The 19,518-nt window shown below is 35.6% G+C and overlaps 1 protein-coding gene across 5 annotated transcripts in view; it reads right to left on the bottom strand.

Annotated features, from left to right (window-relative positions):
• The window catches only part of SKAP2 (src kinase associated phosphoprotein 2), a 137,694-nt gene that overhangs the window by 94,709 nt on the left and 23,467 nt on the right, over positions 1-19,518 (bottom strand). The gene's annotated exons all lie outside the window — the stretch shown is intronic.

Here is a 19,518-nt window from a genome sequence, read left to right on the forward strand (position 1 = left end):
GTACACATGTAAAAAAAAGTATATCTTGGTATCGGTTAAATATAAGAGTTCAATACATTAATATTTATAAAGCACTGCATGAATGCAAGTTAAATTAATTCTTTAAGTCAAAAAAAGGCGGTACCCATTTGCATTTCAACAAGTGAAACTTTTCCATCCATTTGACAGAGACAAGACTATAAAAGGTCTCAAATTTCTCCAATAAAAGTGGAAATTACATCTCAATATTTCGTCAGAGATTAAAAACAGAATTTTAGATGAATTATCCGATACAAAGATGGAAGTGAGGGTGCTGCTTCAAGATCTACAGAAGTAGAGCACTTTAAGACAATTAAATGATTTCCCTGCAGGCAATGTCTTTTCAATCCAAGCTAATGACATCATTTAAGGAGGATGGTCCATTTAACTGAAAGGATCTTTTACAAGGCAGACAGACAGAAGGCAATCCGGGAATGTTTTCAAGGACTTCCCATATTTCAGAATTATAATGGTGAAATGCCTACATCAAAATCTTAAACTCAAGCATTAATCAACAAAATGAAAGACTAATTTTATAAGAAAAATGTAATAAAACTCATTTTAAGAAGTTTTCCCTTCATTATTTTTTCTTTTAAAGGAACCAATTCTCTCCTAATGGTAATTATGCTGCTTTGGAGTAATGATAATATTCAGGCAGTTCAGTTTTAGGCTGCTGTTTTTAAAGTGAAGCCAAATCACTTCAATCACTTGCAAGCTGAAGAGTAACTTTCATAAACTTTTCCACCAGTTTATGTAAGTTAGCTGTGATCTTTCAGATAGAAAGCATTATACTATTGCCTCCAGAACATTACTACATTTGGTATGCTCTATATACCGGCCTTTATATTGCACCACCACCTTTTTCATGAAAAAAAAGCAACACCCTCAAATGAACCAGTAGGGGAAAACTCACAGTTTTAGTGTCTGTATCAGCAGTTTAATGCACTGCTATAACTCGGGGGTGGGTGGAGGGTGGGGGGGTTGGGGTCCTGTATCTTGCATTATCTAAATGATTTTCTGATATTGAAAAATCAGAGCAGAATATGCTGTTAAAGGAACACCAACATTTCCATATTAAAATAATATTATTAAAACTAAGGCATTATACAACACTACAAATAACTCTTGTACTTCAGGAGGCATCAGTTTAAACCCAACTGAAGAGTCTTTTTACCATTTACAATAACACTCAAAGCCATGGAAGTTGTATACACATAAGGATGACATCTGTTAATAAATGATGTGGTTATGAGGACAGAAAAAAAAAGTTTATGCTATGTCCCTTTAATATCCATTTCAAATTGTCAAAAATTTCAGAAAGCTGGAAAGTGTGAGGCATAACAGAGAGATCTTACCATGTAAGCAGGAGCTAGAAAATGTAGAACCAGTCCCAGCTCTTAACCACATTCCTTTTGCAATCTTGGACAAGTCAGAGCTACTTTGCCTCCATTGCTCCTCCTCGTAATAGAGAAACAGTATTCACATCTTTCTAGAAATGCTGTGAAATGTTGGTTTCATTACATTTTAACATCAAAAAACACCACAACACATTTACAGGGAAAAACATTTCATTTTGGGGCCTGCTGTGCTACTTTACTGATTCTTCCCTGTCTCACACACACTTTTTCAAAGTAACATAAGCAACTGGAGAGAGGGAGGGAGGGAGGGAGGGAGGGAGGGAGGGAGGGAGGGAGGGAGGGAGGGAGGGAGGGAGGGAGGGAGGGAGAAGGGGCAGAGGGAAGGTTAGAGCATGTATAACACTGTGATGTCACATATATACCAATTCATGCATTTCACAGAAAACTGCACACTTTCTTCTGTGACTGCTGTAACACACATCAGATTGACAAAGTCAGAAGACTGTGAAAGAGGAATCTTACAGTAAACAGTAAGACTACTCTGATTATCTAGATGAAATTATTTCCCAAGAAAAACAATTTTTGATCCTAATAATGTTGCCTTCTCCTCTCTTCCTTTTTAAATACAAAATCAGGTCAAGTACAAATGCTGTTACCCAACACATATGAATAGCTCACTGAAACTGGTGGTAGTTCAGGACACACACCACCATCAAAGCCAAAATCTTTCCTCAGTTTGAACACACGGTTTTTCAACTCTCACCATCATTCAAAAATCAGAATATCAATGGTAAAAATTAAGCAGTTTTGGTTTAAGGACTTACTGAGCTTTTGACACTCTACCTCTTTCTCCACATCAAGAACATGGGTATCCTGCAGTGGTGAACAGGTAGCACAACAAAAGAATGCTGACTATTAAAGCCTGAATATAGTAATATGGAAATAATAAGTGGCAATGCACAGAATAATACAGCTGTATTCCTAACCAGATGGACTTTTTCTTAGTTGACAGTTACATTTCTAGTAAAGGAGGAAGATATTTCTATGGACTTCAACTGACAAACTGACTTAAGACCAGTCCCTGCTATGCACCTTCTGTACAACCTAGATCCTCCACTAGTATATTTGCATATCGGTTTCCAAGCCTTTTCTCCCACCTTTTGTTTTTATCCCCATTAGGTTCTCTGAAGCACAGGTACATACATACAGTGGAGGATTCTAAAACTGCCTTGACCCAACAAAAATAAGATGACACATGAAAAATACATTACACACATTTACTGGCACTTAGCCAATTTTCAAAGCTTTTTCATTTTTTTCAGCCCAAAAGCTAAATCACAACTTCAGTTTGCGTATAAACTCCCATAGGCAGCCAACGAATCTAAGACTAGCAACAAAACTGTATTGAAATAAAAATCTAATCATTACAAAGGTTCCTTTCTATATTGTTTCCCACAAAAGTATCTGCATATACAAGTTATGCTAATACACTGTCAGATTTCCTTGCATAAACTTGGGATCCTCTAAAAATAATATACTTTGACAACAATTTATTGAAAAACACTTGACAAAATTGTGCTCAAGAGCACTACATGGAAGCCAGTCAGTGATACAGAAGTACTAAAGAACTGAAGACTCCAGGATCGACTTCTTCATGCATTATCTATGCCAGTATGCATCTTTATATCACTACCAAAGCCCATTCCTGTGTGAGATTAGAGGTATAGTGAATTAATAAAATCACTAATCACTGTTCTATTTGTTCTTATTTTATTAACGTCACCTCATTCAATAGTATATATATTAGCCAATAAAAAACACTGGCAAAAGAAGTTACTTCTGGGTATGGAAGGGAAACAAAACACACAAAGATAACTTTGTTCAAAATATTTACAAATCACTGGTATATTCCTTAGAACAATCTTACAGATGAAGAAACTAACATGAAAAAAACAGAGCTAGACAACTGACTCTCAGTCCCAAAGGATCCATGAAGAACTACAGGAGGATCATCAATATAAATACCAAACCAGAAGGACAAATTATGGCCTCATCTATATGGCAGTGGGAACCAGAATAACTAGCTATGTTATAATCACACTCTTTATTTTAATGTTACCTGAGGATAGCATTGTTCTGTTTTAATTGTTAAAAGGCAGGGGAAACCCAAACAACCTAAACTACTCCAGTTCTGAACTATTATTTCTCAGTTTTAAGGCGATTATTATTTTAGCTTGTTCAGTTTCACACATACAGTTTTCGTGGTTTTAAACATTTTGACTCATCAGATTTGCTTTCTGTACAATATTTGCACCTTCTTGATTTATATTTGTGATGTTCTTCATTGAAGGCTATTCTTAATTTAAGACCTGAATCATCACTCACTGCAGATACAGTGAAGAAATTCTCTACCCAACATTCCTGAGAAGACACTAATCGTAGAACTTGGAAAAGAATAAGTCAGTTGAAAAAAGACTGGCCTAGAGATTTAATTAAGGCCCAGACACTCAAGGCCCTTTCCAAGGGAAGCAAGAAGCTATTTGGTACCAACATAGTATGGTATGAATCACTGCACCTCATTATTACTCCCTAAAAAGGAAAACAAAACCAAACAAAAACTCCCTCAAAATGTCTGTTTCCGAAGGACAAAGGCAATTAACAGGAGGAGAGAAAAAAAAAAATATATCCAGTGACAATGTTTTAGAGTGACACAGGAATTTAAATACGCATTAAGTTATATTTCCTAAATTAGGGCTTAAAGACAACAAGAACTATAGATTCCTCAGACTTGTTCAAAGTTAAATTTACCCCAGATAGAAAACATCCTGGGAGCGCAACAAAGCTGGATTAATTTCCCTTCTCCACAGAGACATGTGTAAAGGTAGAAATCCTTGTAAATTCTATCTTGGAAAAGGAAAATAAAATGCCAGTAATATAAACAGGGTAGCGGCTTAGTTGTGGCACACAGTCTAACCAAAAATAGGCAAAGCCATGCTGCCTTCAGTCTTCGTATGTTTGGTGTTCTGCGCATCTTAAAACATTCCTTCTACCTATCTTGAGCTATATAACTGAAAGTGATCATTATAATGTTATACAGACTTTTTAACACAGTCCAAGAGATGTTTCTAAAGGATAATTAAAAAACAAATAAATATTATTTGTATGTATTATGGTTATGTTCATAACATCATACATTGGGTGACAGGTCAGTCACCCAATATCTCAATGACTGTTAATGAAACTGAAAGCCTAATTAGCAAGATGAGGGGAATAACCCCAGCATTCTGGCCCACCTCCAAATATGAATAATTGCAGCTACCTATGCAAAATCCCCCTTGTCATTTCAATTAGGTGAGATATTCCTCATATCCTGCTCTTAAATTTCTGGGTATTGTTTACAGTGCCATTATAAAAGCTACTGCGTTCTACCCTGCACAGAGTTGCATTTTGATAGTAGAGATGTAGCAATTCCTACATATTTTTAGTTACTTTGGTCAAAAAACCTAGCGCTTGCAAAAGGCTGCTACCAAAAAAAAAACAAACAAACAAACAAAACCACAAACCCAGACAAAAAAAATCCAACACTAATGCATTGTGCATATATTACTAAAAGAAGTATAAAATCTGCGTAGAACACAGATAACACATGAACAGGTATCAAGATACAGAAGTAAACCAACCAGGCATAAGCATCTCTGCGGCAATTCAGCAGCATAACAAGCAGCTGTCTTATGACACTATCACAACTCAATGTCTCAGAAATTAAGCCGAAGCTAACACTTCTCCCTACTGACTGTGAAATCCTAACAGTACGTTAAAACACCCTTCAAAAAATTTATATATACACACATCAAATTTAACTAGGAAGAGAATGGAATCAGTCGCCAATCAGTCCTACCAGGGCCTCCAAAACAGCTGCACCCATATCTATGCCTTGCTTCCTGCTCAGCAGTATGCACACCCCAAATACCTGTTTCCCAGAACAGCCACTGATTCCCCCTCATTGCTTTCACTTTGTCTCATTCCCTCACCATCTTCAAAATTCGCTAAAAGACTAAATTTTGGATTATTATTTATTAAAAATTGTTCATCTGACTAAAAAATAATTCATACATGATAAATGTTTTAAAACTTTGGAAGGTTTAGTATTAAAGAAAAACATCTGGGGCTTATTATTGCCTCACTATATCAGAGAGCTTTCTTTCTCTCCTCTTTTGGCTCCAAATGGCCACCGAAATGGTTATTAGTAAACTCCTGGATGCTTACATTAGCGATGCTAATACAGCTTACAGTCTTTTATTGTGCACTCCTGCTTTAACTCTCCCTATCACTTAAAATACAAGTTTTAACAGACTATAAAAGCCACTTCAAAAAGATACTCACTGATTTTAGTTATGAAAGCTAGAAGATATCTTTTATTTAGTAAAATATGCAAGCAGGTATCTCCATCAAAAATCCACATTAACACTAACTGTACTTCGTATTTCATGCAACATTTCAGTAACCACATCAGCAATTTATTGCTCTACTACAGCAGCATGGAAACTTCCACAATAAAATACAGGCCAGGAGTGAAAAGAGCTGTAAAACCATAAAAAAAAAAAAAAAAAAAAAAAAAGAGTTTGCTTTTTTCTTGCCCTGGCCTCCTAGGACTGTAAATCTCAGGCTTTCTTTTTCCTAAATTGTCTTTTTTCAAGGATTACCGGTGTTATAAATACCTTTGCCTTCTACTGACTACACACATTTTCTTCTGTAGACTCACTTCCTGTGGGAAACGTTACATCAAAAATTACACATGCACTATTAGAATTGTGATCACTGCTGCATTTCTGTTAATATATTTTAAAAAGCACCAAGACTAGAACAGCTTTCACTCTATCTATCTTCTGTAAAAGGAATACCCCTTTTTCATGAGAGATAGTAATATACATATTAAAATTTATTTCAAAATACAGTAGAAAATAATTTATTAGGTAGACCTGCTGGGGAAAAAGCCGCACACACCAATGATTAAGCGTAAGTGTGCATCTGTCCTGTAAATATGCATAGCCATAGTAGTTAAAAGCTTAAATGTAGGAGTTCAAATCGTGGCCAGCCTTGCTGAATATACAAATCTGCATCAGGCAATGCTAAATTAAGAAGCACCTCCAATAAGTTTACAAAAGACAAACTAAAAATTGGTTGTAAACTCCTCTGCATTGCAAAGATCTCTTTTGTCTGTCAATCAACAGAAAAGTATTATTCCAACATCACAAAAGGCAAACCTTTGGAGGCAGTATAGGTCTGTGTGTTGTGCAAATGTGCAGTTGCTAAGAAGCAAATATGCTTCTCTTCTAATCAAATAGCCCAGCTCAGCAATGCTGCTGGCTTGGGGCAAGAAGCAAATTCCACCAGCCACAAACTTAGAAACAGTCTTGAATTATTTGTTGCTGACCGCTGGCTGAACCCTGTCCTGATGAGCACCATCACCATTAGCCACTTCTCAGTGTATTCCATCAACCAATGGCAATAGCAGCATGCTACAGCTCAGGCTGCAAGGAATTGATCAAACAGGGTAATGAGACTATTTCTTCATGGAGGTTATTTTAAATGAATATAAATATTTTCTTTCTACATAATTTGCCACAAAAGGTCACTGAACTCTCCACGATTCTAAAGAAAAATGCTGTGGTATCCCCTTTATATATTTGAGTTAGGATATAGCCAACAAACAATTCTGGGCATTTTTGATGATCGTGTAAATCTTAATGAGGTGGCATCCCAGACAATTGATTAGCAGCAGCATTTTATCTTCACATTTAGTTAAAAACAAAAAAGATTTGATGCTGGTTTAGAAAATCATGATATACCTACGCCCTTAAAATCTTTCATGAGAGAATATATACTGTGAACCTGAAGACTTACACTTTTACTAGTAACAATAGATCATGCATCTTTAGCTATGCTTGCCATACTTTGATATTACAGCCCTTTCTATAGATTCTTTCAAATACACTCATATATTAAAAATACACACTTTGTATCAGAGTCAAGTCACTGATAAGGAGACCCACATTTAGATACCCTGTCTGTCATCATCGTCTTCTTTAAAAGACCGCTATAAAGACACACCAAGAGATCCTTGAAATTTAATTCAAACCAACTGCTACAAAAACCTTACCAATGCCCTCCTTGCCCCACATTAAGATTTTTAGTCCTATCGTTCCCAGTACTGGGAAAGCACAATAATATTGATTTAAATACCAGTTTAATAGTATTTTATTAACAAAGGCATTACACTAGGGTAGGACTAAGACTATGACAAATAAATAGTGCTTATTATTTTCTACTTTTAGGAATAATAATATAAAAAATATTCCAACAGGCCAACTAAACACAATTGTTCATGTTTGAGAGTTCACAAGGTTACCTTGAACAACTTTAAGAAAATACTTTCAACACAAGAAAATTTAAATTTACACCCAGGGATGTAAGTCATTCAGCTGAGACACAGCACTTGAAAGTCATACTTAAAATTAAAATTTTTAAATATATATAAAGGATTTAAATTAGTTAGCTTTGTCCTGAATAATAGGAGTTCAAATAGAAAGAGTTTTGGATTTCTTTAATTCACCCAAAATATTCAAAGCAATTTTTTTTTTAAAGCCAAATAAGAATGTGTTATCTGAAACTCTGTTCTTTGTATTTTGTTGGGATCCTCAGCTCCTCAGGTTTCTGGTTTTTTCTCCCCCTAAATGAATGTTTCTGATCAGTAGAAGAAATTTTAAAAAAAATAAGAACAATTATAATTACAAAAAGAATTTAGGTCAAGAGAATTCTCCTCCTGCCTCTCATCCCTATTAAAATACTAAAAATACTATTTACAGTGCATTCTTTTCTAACTTTTTATCAATACAATCATTATATCTTGTATGGCAATGAAATGCATCTAAGGCTTAAACAGAATAAAGCAACTCAGATTTGTTTGTTCTACTGACCCACCATTTCTACACTTTTTTTTTTTTTAAGAAAAGTTGACAGCAAAAATAAAACTGTAGTTCTGTGATTAAAAAAAAAATATAGCTTGGTTGACTGGTTATTCTAAAACATAAGGCTTGTAGCATCTGTTACACAGAAGCTACAAATTCTTATTGTTTATCCATAATTTCTTTAAAAGGTGAGAGTTCCCGAAAATAAAAAGGAGACAATTTTACATTAACACTGAATATTATAAAAATCTGTGAGAGGATATGATGCTAGTAGTATTCAAAAAGTACAAAAATCGTGGGAAACCATATTTTAAACATGGATGGTTGAAGCCAATTGATAATAAAACTTAATTTTTCCTCAAAGAGATCCCATATTAACCCCTAAATCCCACTTAAAAACAAACTAAAAAAAAAAAAAAAAAAACAAAACAAAACAAAAAAACCCACACAATTTAAGCGGTCCCTTACAACACCAGTAAAAAGCAATATTTACTGGGGGGTGGGGCATGGCAGAAATCAGCACCTACTAGCAAAAGACATCTCATCAACAGACTAACATTTGACAAAAATCAGTGGAAACAGCAAAGAAGCCAATACAACTTCCAGTGCCAAGGAGCCAGATGGCACTGCTGGAAAAATTATATCTACAGACTGGCAGCTTGATCCCATGATTATTGCCCAAGGGAGGAGGAAGAGGAAAACAAGAGGTATTGCAGCGTGATGGAGTAAATCAATTATCACCAGCTCACTACAGCATTTTCACATTATTTTTATACCACATTCTAAATATCACTCAAATGAATGAGAGCACTAGAAGATTCCAGCAATTTGAGACAGAAAAAAAGGTATGCCATATATTAAAAAAGCAATACATACTTAAATGCACCTCTATCTACATAGTACATATTTCCAAATTATATTTGCTGGTATGCTGCGGTTAACAAGTAAAACCAAAGTTTTTATTTTGTAGGTTTTATTTTCAACCTGAAGTTTCAAACATTATCTATACAGATAACAAAAAAAACCCCTCTGCACTTCTCAATATTATGACTACATTCTTTTGTGTATTTTCAACATGCAGTTATTTTACACACACAATTACAGAATAACCATTTTGCTAAAATATTCCAAAAAGTTTTGATCAAAAAAGGTTTGCGGTAATCTCACCAATTATTTTTCTGTTAAAATACAGTATTAAAGCTAGCTTCTGAAGAAGCTGTTACAGGGAGAAAACTTAATCCACTCCTTTCACAAAAGGAAAGCTGTTCTAGAAACCAAAAAGACAAACTTTTCCCCCACCACCATCATATGCATACATATTCAAATTAGTAAACACAAAACAGACAGAAGAATGTGTTAGAGTCTCCACCTGAAAACAGGCAAGGATTTTTTGTGGGTTTTTTTGATTGGAAGTCAATGACAATACTTCCGTTAACTACTTTTCCAGGCAACTGTAATAATAATGACCATTTCCTGTATCCATGTTTGCAAAAGAACAATTCATCTGTTACCTATCAAAAAGACTTGGACCACCTTCACTTCACATGTAACCATCCCATTTTTGTCCACACTGTCCAAACATCCTTCTGCCCCCGTTCACATTCTTTCAACACTAATCCTTTCCCCTTAACTCTTCAGTGCAATGCCATGATGCACAAGTACAGATGTGTGAAACACATAATTAATGAACGGCATCTTTGAATATGCACTGTATTTATACATCACCCATGTCGATACATAGAAATGCAAAATTTGACTGTTGAGGAATAAGTAAAAGAAAATGGTTTATATTAAGACTAGGATATCTCTAGGAAGTTATTATCAGGCTGTGAGGTACTTTCCAATAAGGAAAGTACATTCAGGTAGGCAGAGTAAATATTCAGAAGGACAGAAAAATCCTGTTTAGACCGGAAGAGGTTTTCCTCCATTTTGTAGTATAGGATGGTCCATAATTCCTTGCCCAAAATAGGCCCAAAACTATTCCTGACTACCAGCAGTTGAGAAGACAAGGCGAAAATCCTCATGGGATATTACCCATCACTATTGTGTTAAGTAGTGGTGAACAGGCTCTGAATAATAATAGTTAAGAAACTGTAGTCATAATTTTAGTTTGGAGAAAAGATGGCATTCGGCATTTTTAGTCTGCTACTCTACACTTAAATCCTACTCTTGTAAATAATCCAAGTAAATATCTGTGTAGAACTACGGTGGAAACTATCAAGCAAACTAATACTATCTAGTGACAGATGTCCAAAGAAGTATGGTTCCTGCTGCAAATTTTTAAGCAGTGAACAATACCTGCAACATCTTCTTGAGCAGGGCAATAATGAACTTGCCCATACAGTGGATATCATAAAGATTTATTTACAATGGTTTTTCTTTGCAAACACACTTCAATAAACCTTTTCATGACATAGTTTTACTTTTCAAATCCAAGTTTTTACTTTTCCATTCATATTTATTCTCAAAATTCATAAATATTAACCCACTGCAACCTCCCTTTTATTTAAAAAGAAACAAACCCAGATCCACTAAATTAATGTCTGCACTGCACAATATCTGACAGAAAACAGGCCTGGTTTGTACTTGTTTAATCTCTACAAATACACTTTGCACCTCTACAGAAAGTACTAATCAGTTAAAACACAAACCCAGGAATATTGGAAAAATATTTTTCTGGTCATTAGGATTGATACACACTTCAGTGAATGTAATAAGTTAAATATGGTCACAAATTACTTATCACCAATTCAGAGAAAGAAAAGCCAACACCAAACTTAATTTGTACTTTTATTGCAAGGCTATATTTTTTCTTTTTTTTCTTCCAGTTGGTTCCCATATCCAGGCCTTCTAAAGCCTCATCCTTGAGACAGAAAACACAAAGTACTACAGAGAGCATTGTTTTACATATTTCTTATCTAGTCTAAAACAAACAAAACACTATGGTTATGTAGAGTTTGTTCTCCCCAAGATGTCTGGGGCTACTGCACAGTATGTGTTGAAGGCAGACCTATTTTCCTCTCATACATGTTAAGATACCAGAAAGGAAAAGATGCCTCTTGTCTTGAATACCAAGCAGCAATGCTTTGTTGGATGTGCTCACCTCTGGAAAGGTACTAGAAGAGTACCCACCTCAAGGTGCCACTGGAGTAGGGTGAAGCAGTGCCATCATCTACGATCACAGAATCACAGAATCATCTAGGTTGGAAAAGACCTTGAAGATCATCCAGTCCAACCATTAACCTAACACTGACAGTTCCAAAGTACACCATATCCCTCAGTGCTAAGTCGACCCGACTCTTAAACACCTCCAGGGATGGGGACTCCACCACCTCCCTGGGCAGCCCATTCCAACGCCTAACAACCCCTTCTGGAAAGAAATGCTTCCTAATATCCAGTCTAAACCTTCCCTGGCGCAGTTTGAGGCCATTACCTCTTGTCCTATCACTTGTTACTAGGTTAAAGAGACTCATCCCCAGCTCCCTGCAACCTCCTTTCAGGGAGCTGTAGAGAGCGATGTGGTCTCCCCTCAGCCTCCTCCTCTCCAGACTAAAGCCCCCCAGTTCCCTCAGCCGCTCCCCGTACGACCTGTGCTCCAGACCCTGCACCAGCTTCGTTGCCCTTCTCTGGACACGCTTGAGTCATTCAATGTCCTTTTTGTAGTGAGGGGCCCAAAACTGAACACAGGAATCGAGGGGCGGCCTCACCAGTGCCGAGTACAGGGGTCAGATCCCTTCCCTGTCCCTGCTGGCCACGCTATTGCTGACACAAACCAGGATGCCATTGGCCTTCTTGGCCACCTGGGCACACTGCTGGCTCCTGTTCAGCCGGCTGTCAATCAGCACCCCCAGGTCCCTCTCTGACTGGCAGCTCTCCAGCCACTCCTCCCCAAGCCTGTAGCGCTGCTGGGTGTTGTTGTGGCCCAAGGGCAGCCCCCGGCATTTGGCCTTATGGAAACTCCTCCAGCTGGCCTCAGCCCATGGCTCCAGCCTGTCCAGGTCTCTCTGCAAAGCCTCCCTACCCTCGAGAAGATCAATGCATCTGTCTGATTCTGGGAGGGAAGGAGCAAGGAGCAGAATGGAAGGTGACTTGCCACTACTGCTTGGCAGGAAGAAAGAGGAATTACAGGGAAATCAGAAGGTAAAAACATACTCAGCTGAGAGAAAGCATTAATAAGGTCCTAAAATCCATGATTAACAGCCTCCAAAACACACTTGAAAAGCTTCTCACATATCAAAAGAGGCTAAAAGAATACCCTCTCTGTTCCTTTTTATTTCAGCTATTTGTGATGTACAAGAACTGATTTAGAAAAACATTAGTCCAAAAAGTAATATAAAGTAAATAGAAAAATCTATTGCACTTCAGCTTTCTGTTGTTTTTTTAACCATAACATTGTTAGATATCTTGAATAAAATTATGATCTAATATTAAAAACAAATGGATTAAGCAGGTCATTATTTGTTTTTTTACTGTGGATATTGTCCTGAGTAGTGGTGGAGCATACATGACTGTTTTGTTATTGCTCAGTCATTGAAGCAACATAGATGAAATAAAATGAGCAACAAACCATGTCATATCTCCCATGGGAGAAAGGTAAATGTTAAAAGAACACAGGGGTTTATTGTTTAATAGGAAGTTTTTCATCATGATAATTAGAAGTTCAAGCATTTTAGTATCATCAATTTGTACACACTGTTAACCTACATGATGCCATTTTTAACTTTACTGCTGATTTTAATAGGGCCAAAATTTTACTTAAAACTTCTGCTTCCTATCAGAAATTAATCCCTTCTGTTCTGTGCAAATGGTTTAAATCAAAATTACTTAATTAGCTTTGCATATTTCACATGCACTTTTTTAAAAAATTTGTTTCTCCAGAGTAAGTCACTGCTGCTATATTCACTGCTATGGATCCTACAAACAAACAAGCAAGCAAGCGGTTCAGTTACTTGTTCTTTACATAAGGTTTCAACAGCAGTTACATGTAGAAAGTTTAAAAGACTCTACTTAGTTTTCAAATATATTCATGACAGAAGGCGGGGGGGGGAAAGAATATACCATCATCATGTCCTTTATGAACAAAGGAGTCAAATGTCAACAAACTGACAAAAAGAGTTTAGGGTATGCATCCTCTACTAGCAAGTACAGTGCAACACTGGAGTAAGTAAGATGTCCAAGGGAGACTGAAGTTGCACCATTTAGAGATTTTTAGGAAACATGAGACAGGTGGCTGCCAAGAAATGTCTCAGGAAGGCTAAGCATGATATATTAACTTTACTCTTAAGGACTCTCCTATCCAACAAGGAGTTGATCTTTACAGCTTTTGACAATTTCAATTAAGCTAGCACCCTCTTCTCATTTGTTAAACATTTGGACATGGGAATTAATGCACACATGGTCCCACATGCACCAATATCCTCACAACCTGATTTTTAAAAAAACACTTCATATTTTAAGTTCTTTAGTATGTTTTACTTTTCATCGTGTTCCATCAGCTTGCAAAAGATTGTCTTCTGGGTGACATCTAAACTGTCCATAAGCTTCTCGGCCTAATTCCCTAGCGACACATCCTTCCTCTGACAGCCGCGGCATACCACATCAGAAATTCTAGACTGCAGTCTTCCAGTTTGAGTTGCTGACTACAGTTTCTTAGAATTCTGAAAGCAGTTTTTCTGATCATACTACCTTTTCAGTCAGAAATGCCTGATCATAATACATTGCAACACATAGTATTTCCTCCACCATATAGTATCTGTTCAGACACAACAATAGAGTCTACTAAACCATTGATGAAAGCACAGAATTACCTACATATATAAAAATAATAAATTACGTTATTCCCCAGTCACAATTCTGACAAACTAGCATCTCCTCAAAACAAAACTGGCATGTCAAAGTCTAGTCTTTACCCATTTCCCATGGCACTGATGCTATTGCCCTCCTGCCAGCTCCTAATAAGAGCATAAAGTAGAAATTACCTTTTCTCACCAAAGATCAAGTATCCCAGAAATCTAGATCTTACTTGTCCTCACTATGGTCTTTTTTAATCAAGCTTGAATACTTAGAGACATAAGGAATAAGAAAATACGTTTTTCTCCCTTCAAAGAGATAGACCTATGAGAAAAACAAGACTAATAAAGAAGTTTCTCACTTCTTTGAATGGCTGTCAATGCACTTAGGTTGGAACTCTCTCCAGTACCGCAAAGCAAATAACTAATCTCCTAAAATAACTCAAGTAAACTTCCAATGCTGTCATCATCAAAACAACCAAACATCCTCTCTGTGTATGTGATTATGATACTAAAATATTGGTAAACCAATAAAAGACTGGGGGAATAGGTAGGGCAAAAGAGGAGAAAACAGTAAAACCCTAGCTGCATCTTCCATTCTCCAACCTTTGCTAACATAGTTGCTAATAAGGCTTAAGTGGCTCAGTGATGGAACACGATTTTTGCTTTAATGTAGTGCATCAAGAATTAACTCAGTAGGAATGTAGTTGAAGAAAGTGGGAAAACACTTGTATATGCATTGTACATAAAGATAAGGTCTTACACTGAAGTCTACCCTTCTTCAGTGACAGTATTCAAACCTTTATGCCTACCAAATAGAAGAAAAAAAAAAAAAGGAAGCAGCTTAATCTGTACTTGTATTTGGGGCTTAAAATGTGAGAAGAAGCAGTATGCAAAATTTAATCACACAATTTTTCATTCTCACTTGATCAAAACACAAAATGTGATGTTCATGCTAACAAAATAACATAGTTCATGTAAAATTGTTGACTCAAGCCTGCAAAGACTTGTATAGAACTTTTCCAGAGGAGCTGCATGAAAACAAAGTGCTAAAACCTGTTGCTGCATCCAAAAATTACACCAAGGAAAGTATGTTGCAGAGAGCAACAAATTCTGCTCATTTTCAATACTGCACTCTGATGACAAACAGTTAAGGCACAACCCTGACATTTATTCTGATTCCTTAAAGTTCGCCAATGTCCTATTTTCTTGCTTAGGTCCTACCTTCCTCTACTTCAACTATGGGTAATTTTTTGATGAGATTTTCACCCTGTTTAGAATTTTCTACTGAAAAGCACATTTTATTCATAAACTATAGCCAAATATGACCATTTGAAGAGTATACAAGTCCCCAGACACATTTTTAGTAGTACTTTCATCCTTACACACTCAAGGCAACATTTCTAGACCTTCCACAGAAATGATGATGATCTCAATTATTTTATCACAGCATTCACTGTGATCTTTTTAGATCCAGTAATTACCCAATCACATACTCCCTGAAAAGCTAAACATCCATATCTTCTTCAGCACTGGTCAATTCACTCACATTATTTAAAGTCAGAAAGTTTGTTCCTTTAATACTAATGGCATTTCCTACTATGGAATCAAATTACCATACCATAAACCAAAAAACTTTACTGTTAAAAATCTTTTGAGATCATAAAAGAAGATTACACTGTTAAATAGGAAAGTTTCAGCATGGCATTGAGCCTACATTTAATACCATCTTAAGAAACCTGAAAATTAAATGGAAAACAGTAACTTTTTCCCCATTGATGTCTCAACCAAAAATAAGTTTGTTACCAACCCTAAAGAAAGTCTTACTATTTCAAATTTTAAATATTTTGGTATGCTTTGGTTTTTAACTGATCAAGACATATATATTTTTCACTACACACATTCTTCAAAATACAGATGGAAGGGGAGTAAGAATTTAGAAGACATAACATTGTTATAAAATGTAGTATACAAGAACCTGTCATTTAAGTTGCAAGAAACCTAGTCATCAATAAGTGAAAAAATACCCCGCTCAAAAATCAATTATGTTGAGTCTTTTGTATAGAGAAGTAGTACACCTTTCAGGCAACTGGTATTAATGAGCAGACATGGCTATAGAATCTCCATCTGTTTTTCTGACAAAGCTGTGACTACTCCAGTCTCTCATTGAAATTCCATTAATCTGGTGCACCAAGGACCAATGCGAAAATCAAAACTCCATCTAACCCTTTATCAGCTCACAATAACCTACAAGTGAACTCTGCCTGTTAGCATACAGCAAGTTATGATTTTGCTATCAATCAGGCTGTTAGCCAATAAAAAAAAAAAAATCAAGTTAAGAATGGAGTGCCTGGCAGTGCTGTTTTGTTTTGTCTGTCTTAGTTTTGGGGTTATTTTATTTCGGGGTTTTGCTGTGTTTTATCCCTCTTCCAATTTCTGTAGGGTGTCTGGACATGTAAGCCTATGCATCATTCTCCTTCGTTGTGATTTAATTGCTGCCAGCAATCAAGTCAAAGCATCACTGAAGTGTGCTTGAATTTCATTAGATGATATAACTTATGCTACTTTCCTACAGTACCTAATAAACCATAAAGAAACCAAAACACATATGGCTTGAGGGAATAACTGGAAAATTAGGTGGCCATTTGGGAACTGAGTGAACTTTTGAACCAGAGGAACAGAGAAAAAGAAATATTAAAAGGAAAGACAGACTTAGAATGCACACAGAGATGTGGGGGTTTGACCTTTTCAGTACCTAGAAAATTACATTAGCATTATGAAAAATACATATCATGTTTAGAGTTTATAATCCATCAAAGTTCAGATACTTTGTTAGTGCCTACCATAAGGTAAAAGTCAAAAGGACAACATAACAATCAGATTTGACAAAAGGCCTTTAGGTGACCTGTGCTAATTTAGTTATCCCATACTTATTGTTAAATGGATTATCTCTCTTGTAATTAATACACCATTAGACAAAGGTCACACAAAAACTCCAGGATTTTACAATGACTGTAATGTACACGTAATACGCTAATTCTTTATCTGTTACCAAGCGAGTGCCTTCACAAATTGTATTTTGACAGCCACACTGTCAAGTCAAATAGTGACACTTTCAGAACTCACAGAAACCTGGCAGTCTAACTCAAGTATATAAAGGTAAATACCTGGTTTCTTTGGGGGGGGGGGTTTTAACAGAAAATATAAAAGGTTTTACATAAAAATATGAATGGACTCAAAGAAAGAACACTTCCATTTGATTACCTACAGTTAGGCCCCTGTTAATGCTGAGAGGTTTTATACCTGCAGAATCCTGCTGGACTAAGCTGATAACCATGTAAGATCAAACATCAACCTTACAGACCCAGCTTCTTATGTAGGATTTAAATATCGAACATTAACAGATTGCTAAAATCCAAAAATATAGTATTAAGATTCAAACCTATTCACGCCTATGAGAACCAAAACAAATTACATATCCGATGATCAACCCACTTTTTAGAAGATTCTCCCAACATACGTTTTCATACATATTCTAGATGGCTAGACTTGAATGATAGACTATAAATGTTAAAATCAAAATGGTCTTAGAATGATACACTGGATGTTCAAAAAGGAAAACAAACACTCCTCCAAGAAATGAAATTATTAACAGATCAAAATCTACTACCTTTCTCTACTTTTCCTCATGCTGCACTCGCACTAGATAATTAAAGAGGATTAATCATAAAAAAAGTAGAAAGAGCAGTGAGGTAAAATTATCTTAAATATAGCAGAATCACACCCACTATAATTCTACCTAAACTGGAACAAATTAGCTGAGATACTGTTGGGCAGCTATTATACCTACTCTCGTAATTATAAATTCCAAAATAGGCTAAAAGTTAATCACCCATCTGTACAAATTCATACAGTATTTCATATACTTTTGCATCAGCATTCTTCAGCCATTCATTATTTAGATTTATGAACATTATCACTTTTTTCATCATTAACTGATTTAAAACAAATCTATAATCATATCTCCTATTAAATAGTCAAACAGTTTTGTCACATACCCTTTATGCAATCAGTACCATGGTATTAAGTTACAATTAGAAATAATGTTAAGATTATGTTTGTAAGCAAAACTAAATACATGGAAAGTTGCATTCATCTGTAGCTTGCAAAATTAGCTTGGGTTTTCGAAAAGCCATGTTCAATTTGACAGATAATTACATTTCAACAAAAAAGCAAAAAGGCTTGGTTTTACTTTTTTAATAGAAGGTCACATTGTCAAAAATGCAACAAGCTCAATATTAAAAAAGAAGTGTGATTATTATTGTTACCCATTTTACAGAGTTCTGAATATAAAAAAAATTGCGTTATTCTGAATCAGTGGTTAGAAGGTTTATCACTTATGCATGTACTTGACTTATCCCTGTTCTGCAATAGACATAATTTTATACCTCATAAAAGCAATTTATGTTTCCAAAGGGAATAATCTGGATAACATAAAATGTGGAGTGCTATGTTGCAGGAAGCATATTTTCATTCAGCAATTGTATTTCGAGATGGAGCTGCACAGTTTGATCATCATATCATGTCAGGAAACATCATTCACTAGTAAGTCTAACTTCTAGTGCCACAAATTAATATACATCGTTAATTTATTTGTACATATATTTAATTTATTGCCATATATTATCCATAGAAAGTATTTATATTATGTATGCAATAAACGAATCTCAAAAATACGGACACTATGCTAAAGCAAGCTTGTTAACTGTTGAAATATTCAATTGTTCATGTCTTCACAACAGTCACATTTAGCATTAAATGTAATGAATACAAAATAAAACAACATGAAAAACAGCTATGGAGCCTAGATTTTTTTTTTTAAATGCAAACTCAAATTTAAAATTTATATAATGAAAACATTCTACAAAAGACTGTCTTAATGGAAGGAAACATTGTAGGAATAATTAATTTAATATTTTATGAACCTATTCTGCACAGAGTTTGCAGAAAAATATCAATCATGTAAAACTGTTTCATTATTTATTAGATAAATAATACAGTAAGCCATTAAGTAGCACAATAAAATTAAGCAAGAATCTGATAATGTTGAATTAACAAACAATTTGTTACTACAAATATTCACACTGTTTTAGCCACTGATCTATCTTTAAAAACATATGTATCTACAGAAGATGCTTTGTTATGAAAAAACATGAGTTTCAAATTTACGGTTTTTTAGACAGCTTCACTATGCTCTAGGACCACTAGAGAGAGCTCTTCAGTTCCTTTAAAAGTTCTTGTAAAGGTAAGAAAACTGTCCAGCTGTGATGCTTATCTGTTTATCGGATTGCCAACACTAACATTCACATCACCAGGATCCAATTA

Source organism: Athene noctua, chromosome 2 (assembly GCF_965140245.1).
Source record: "Athene noctua chromosome 2, bAthNoc1.hap1.1, whole genome shotgun sequence".
NCBI classification, from domain to species: domain Eukaryota; kingdom Metazoa; phylum Chordata; class Aves; order Strigiformes; family Strigidae; genus Athene; species Athene noctua.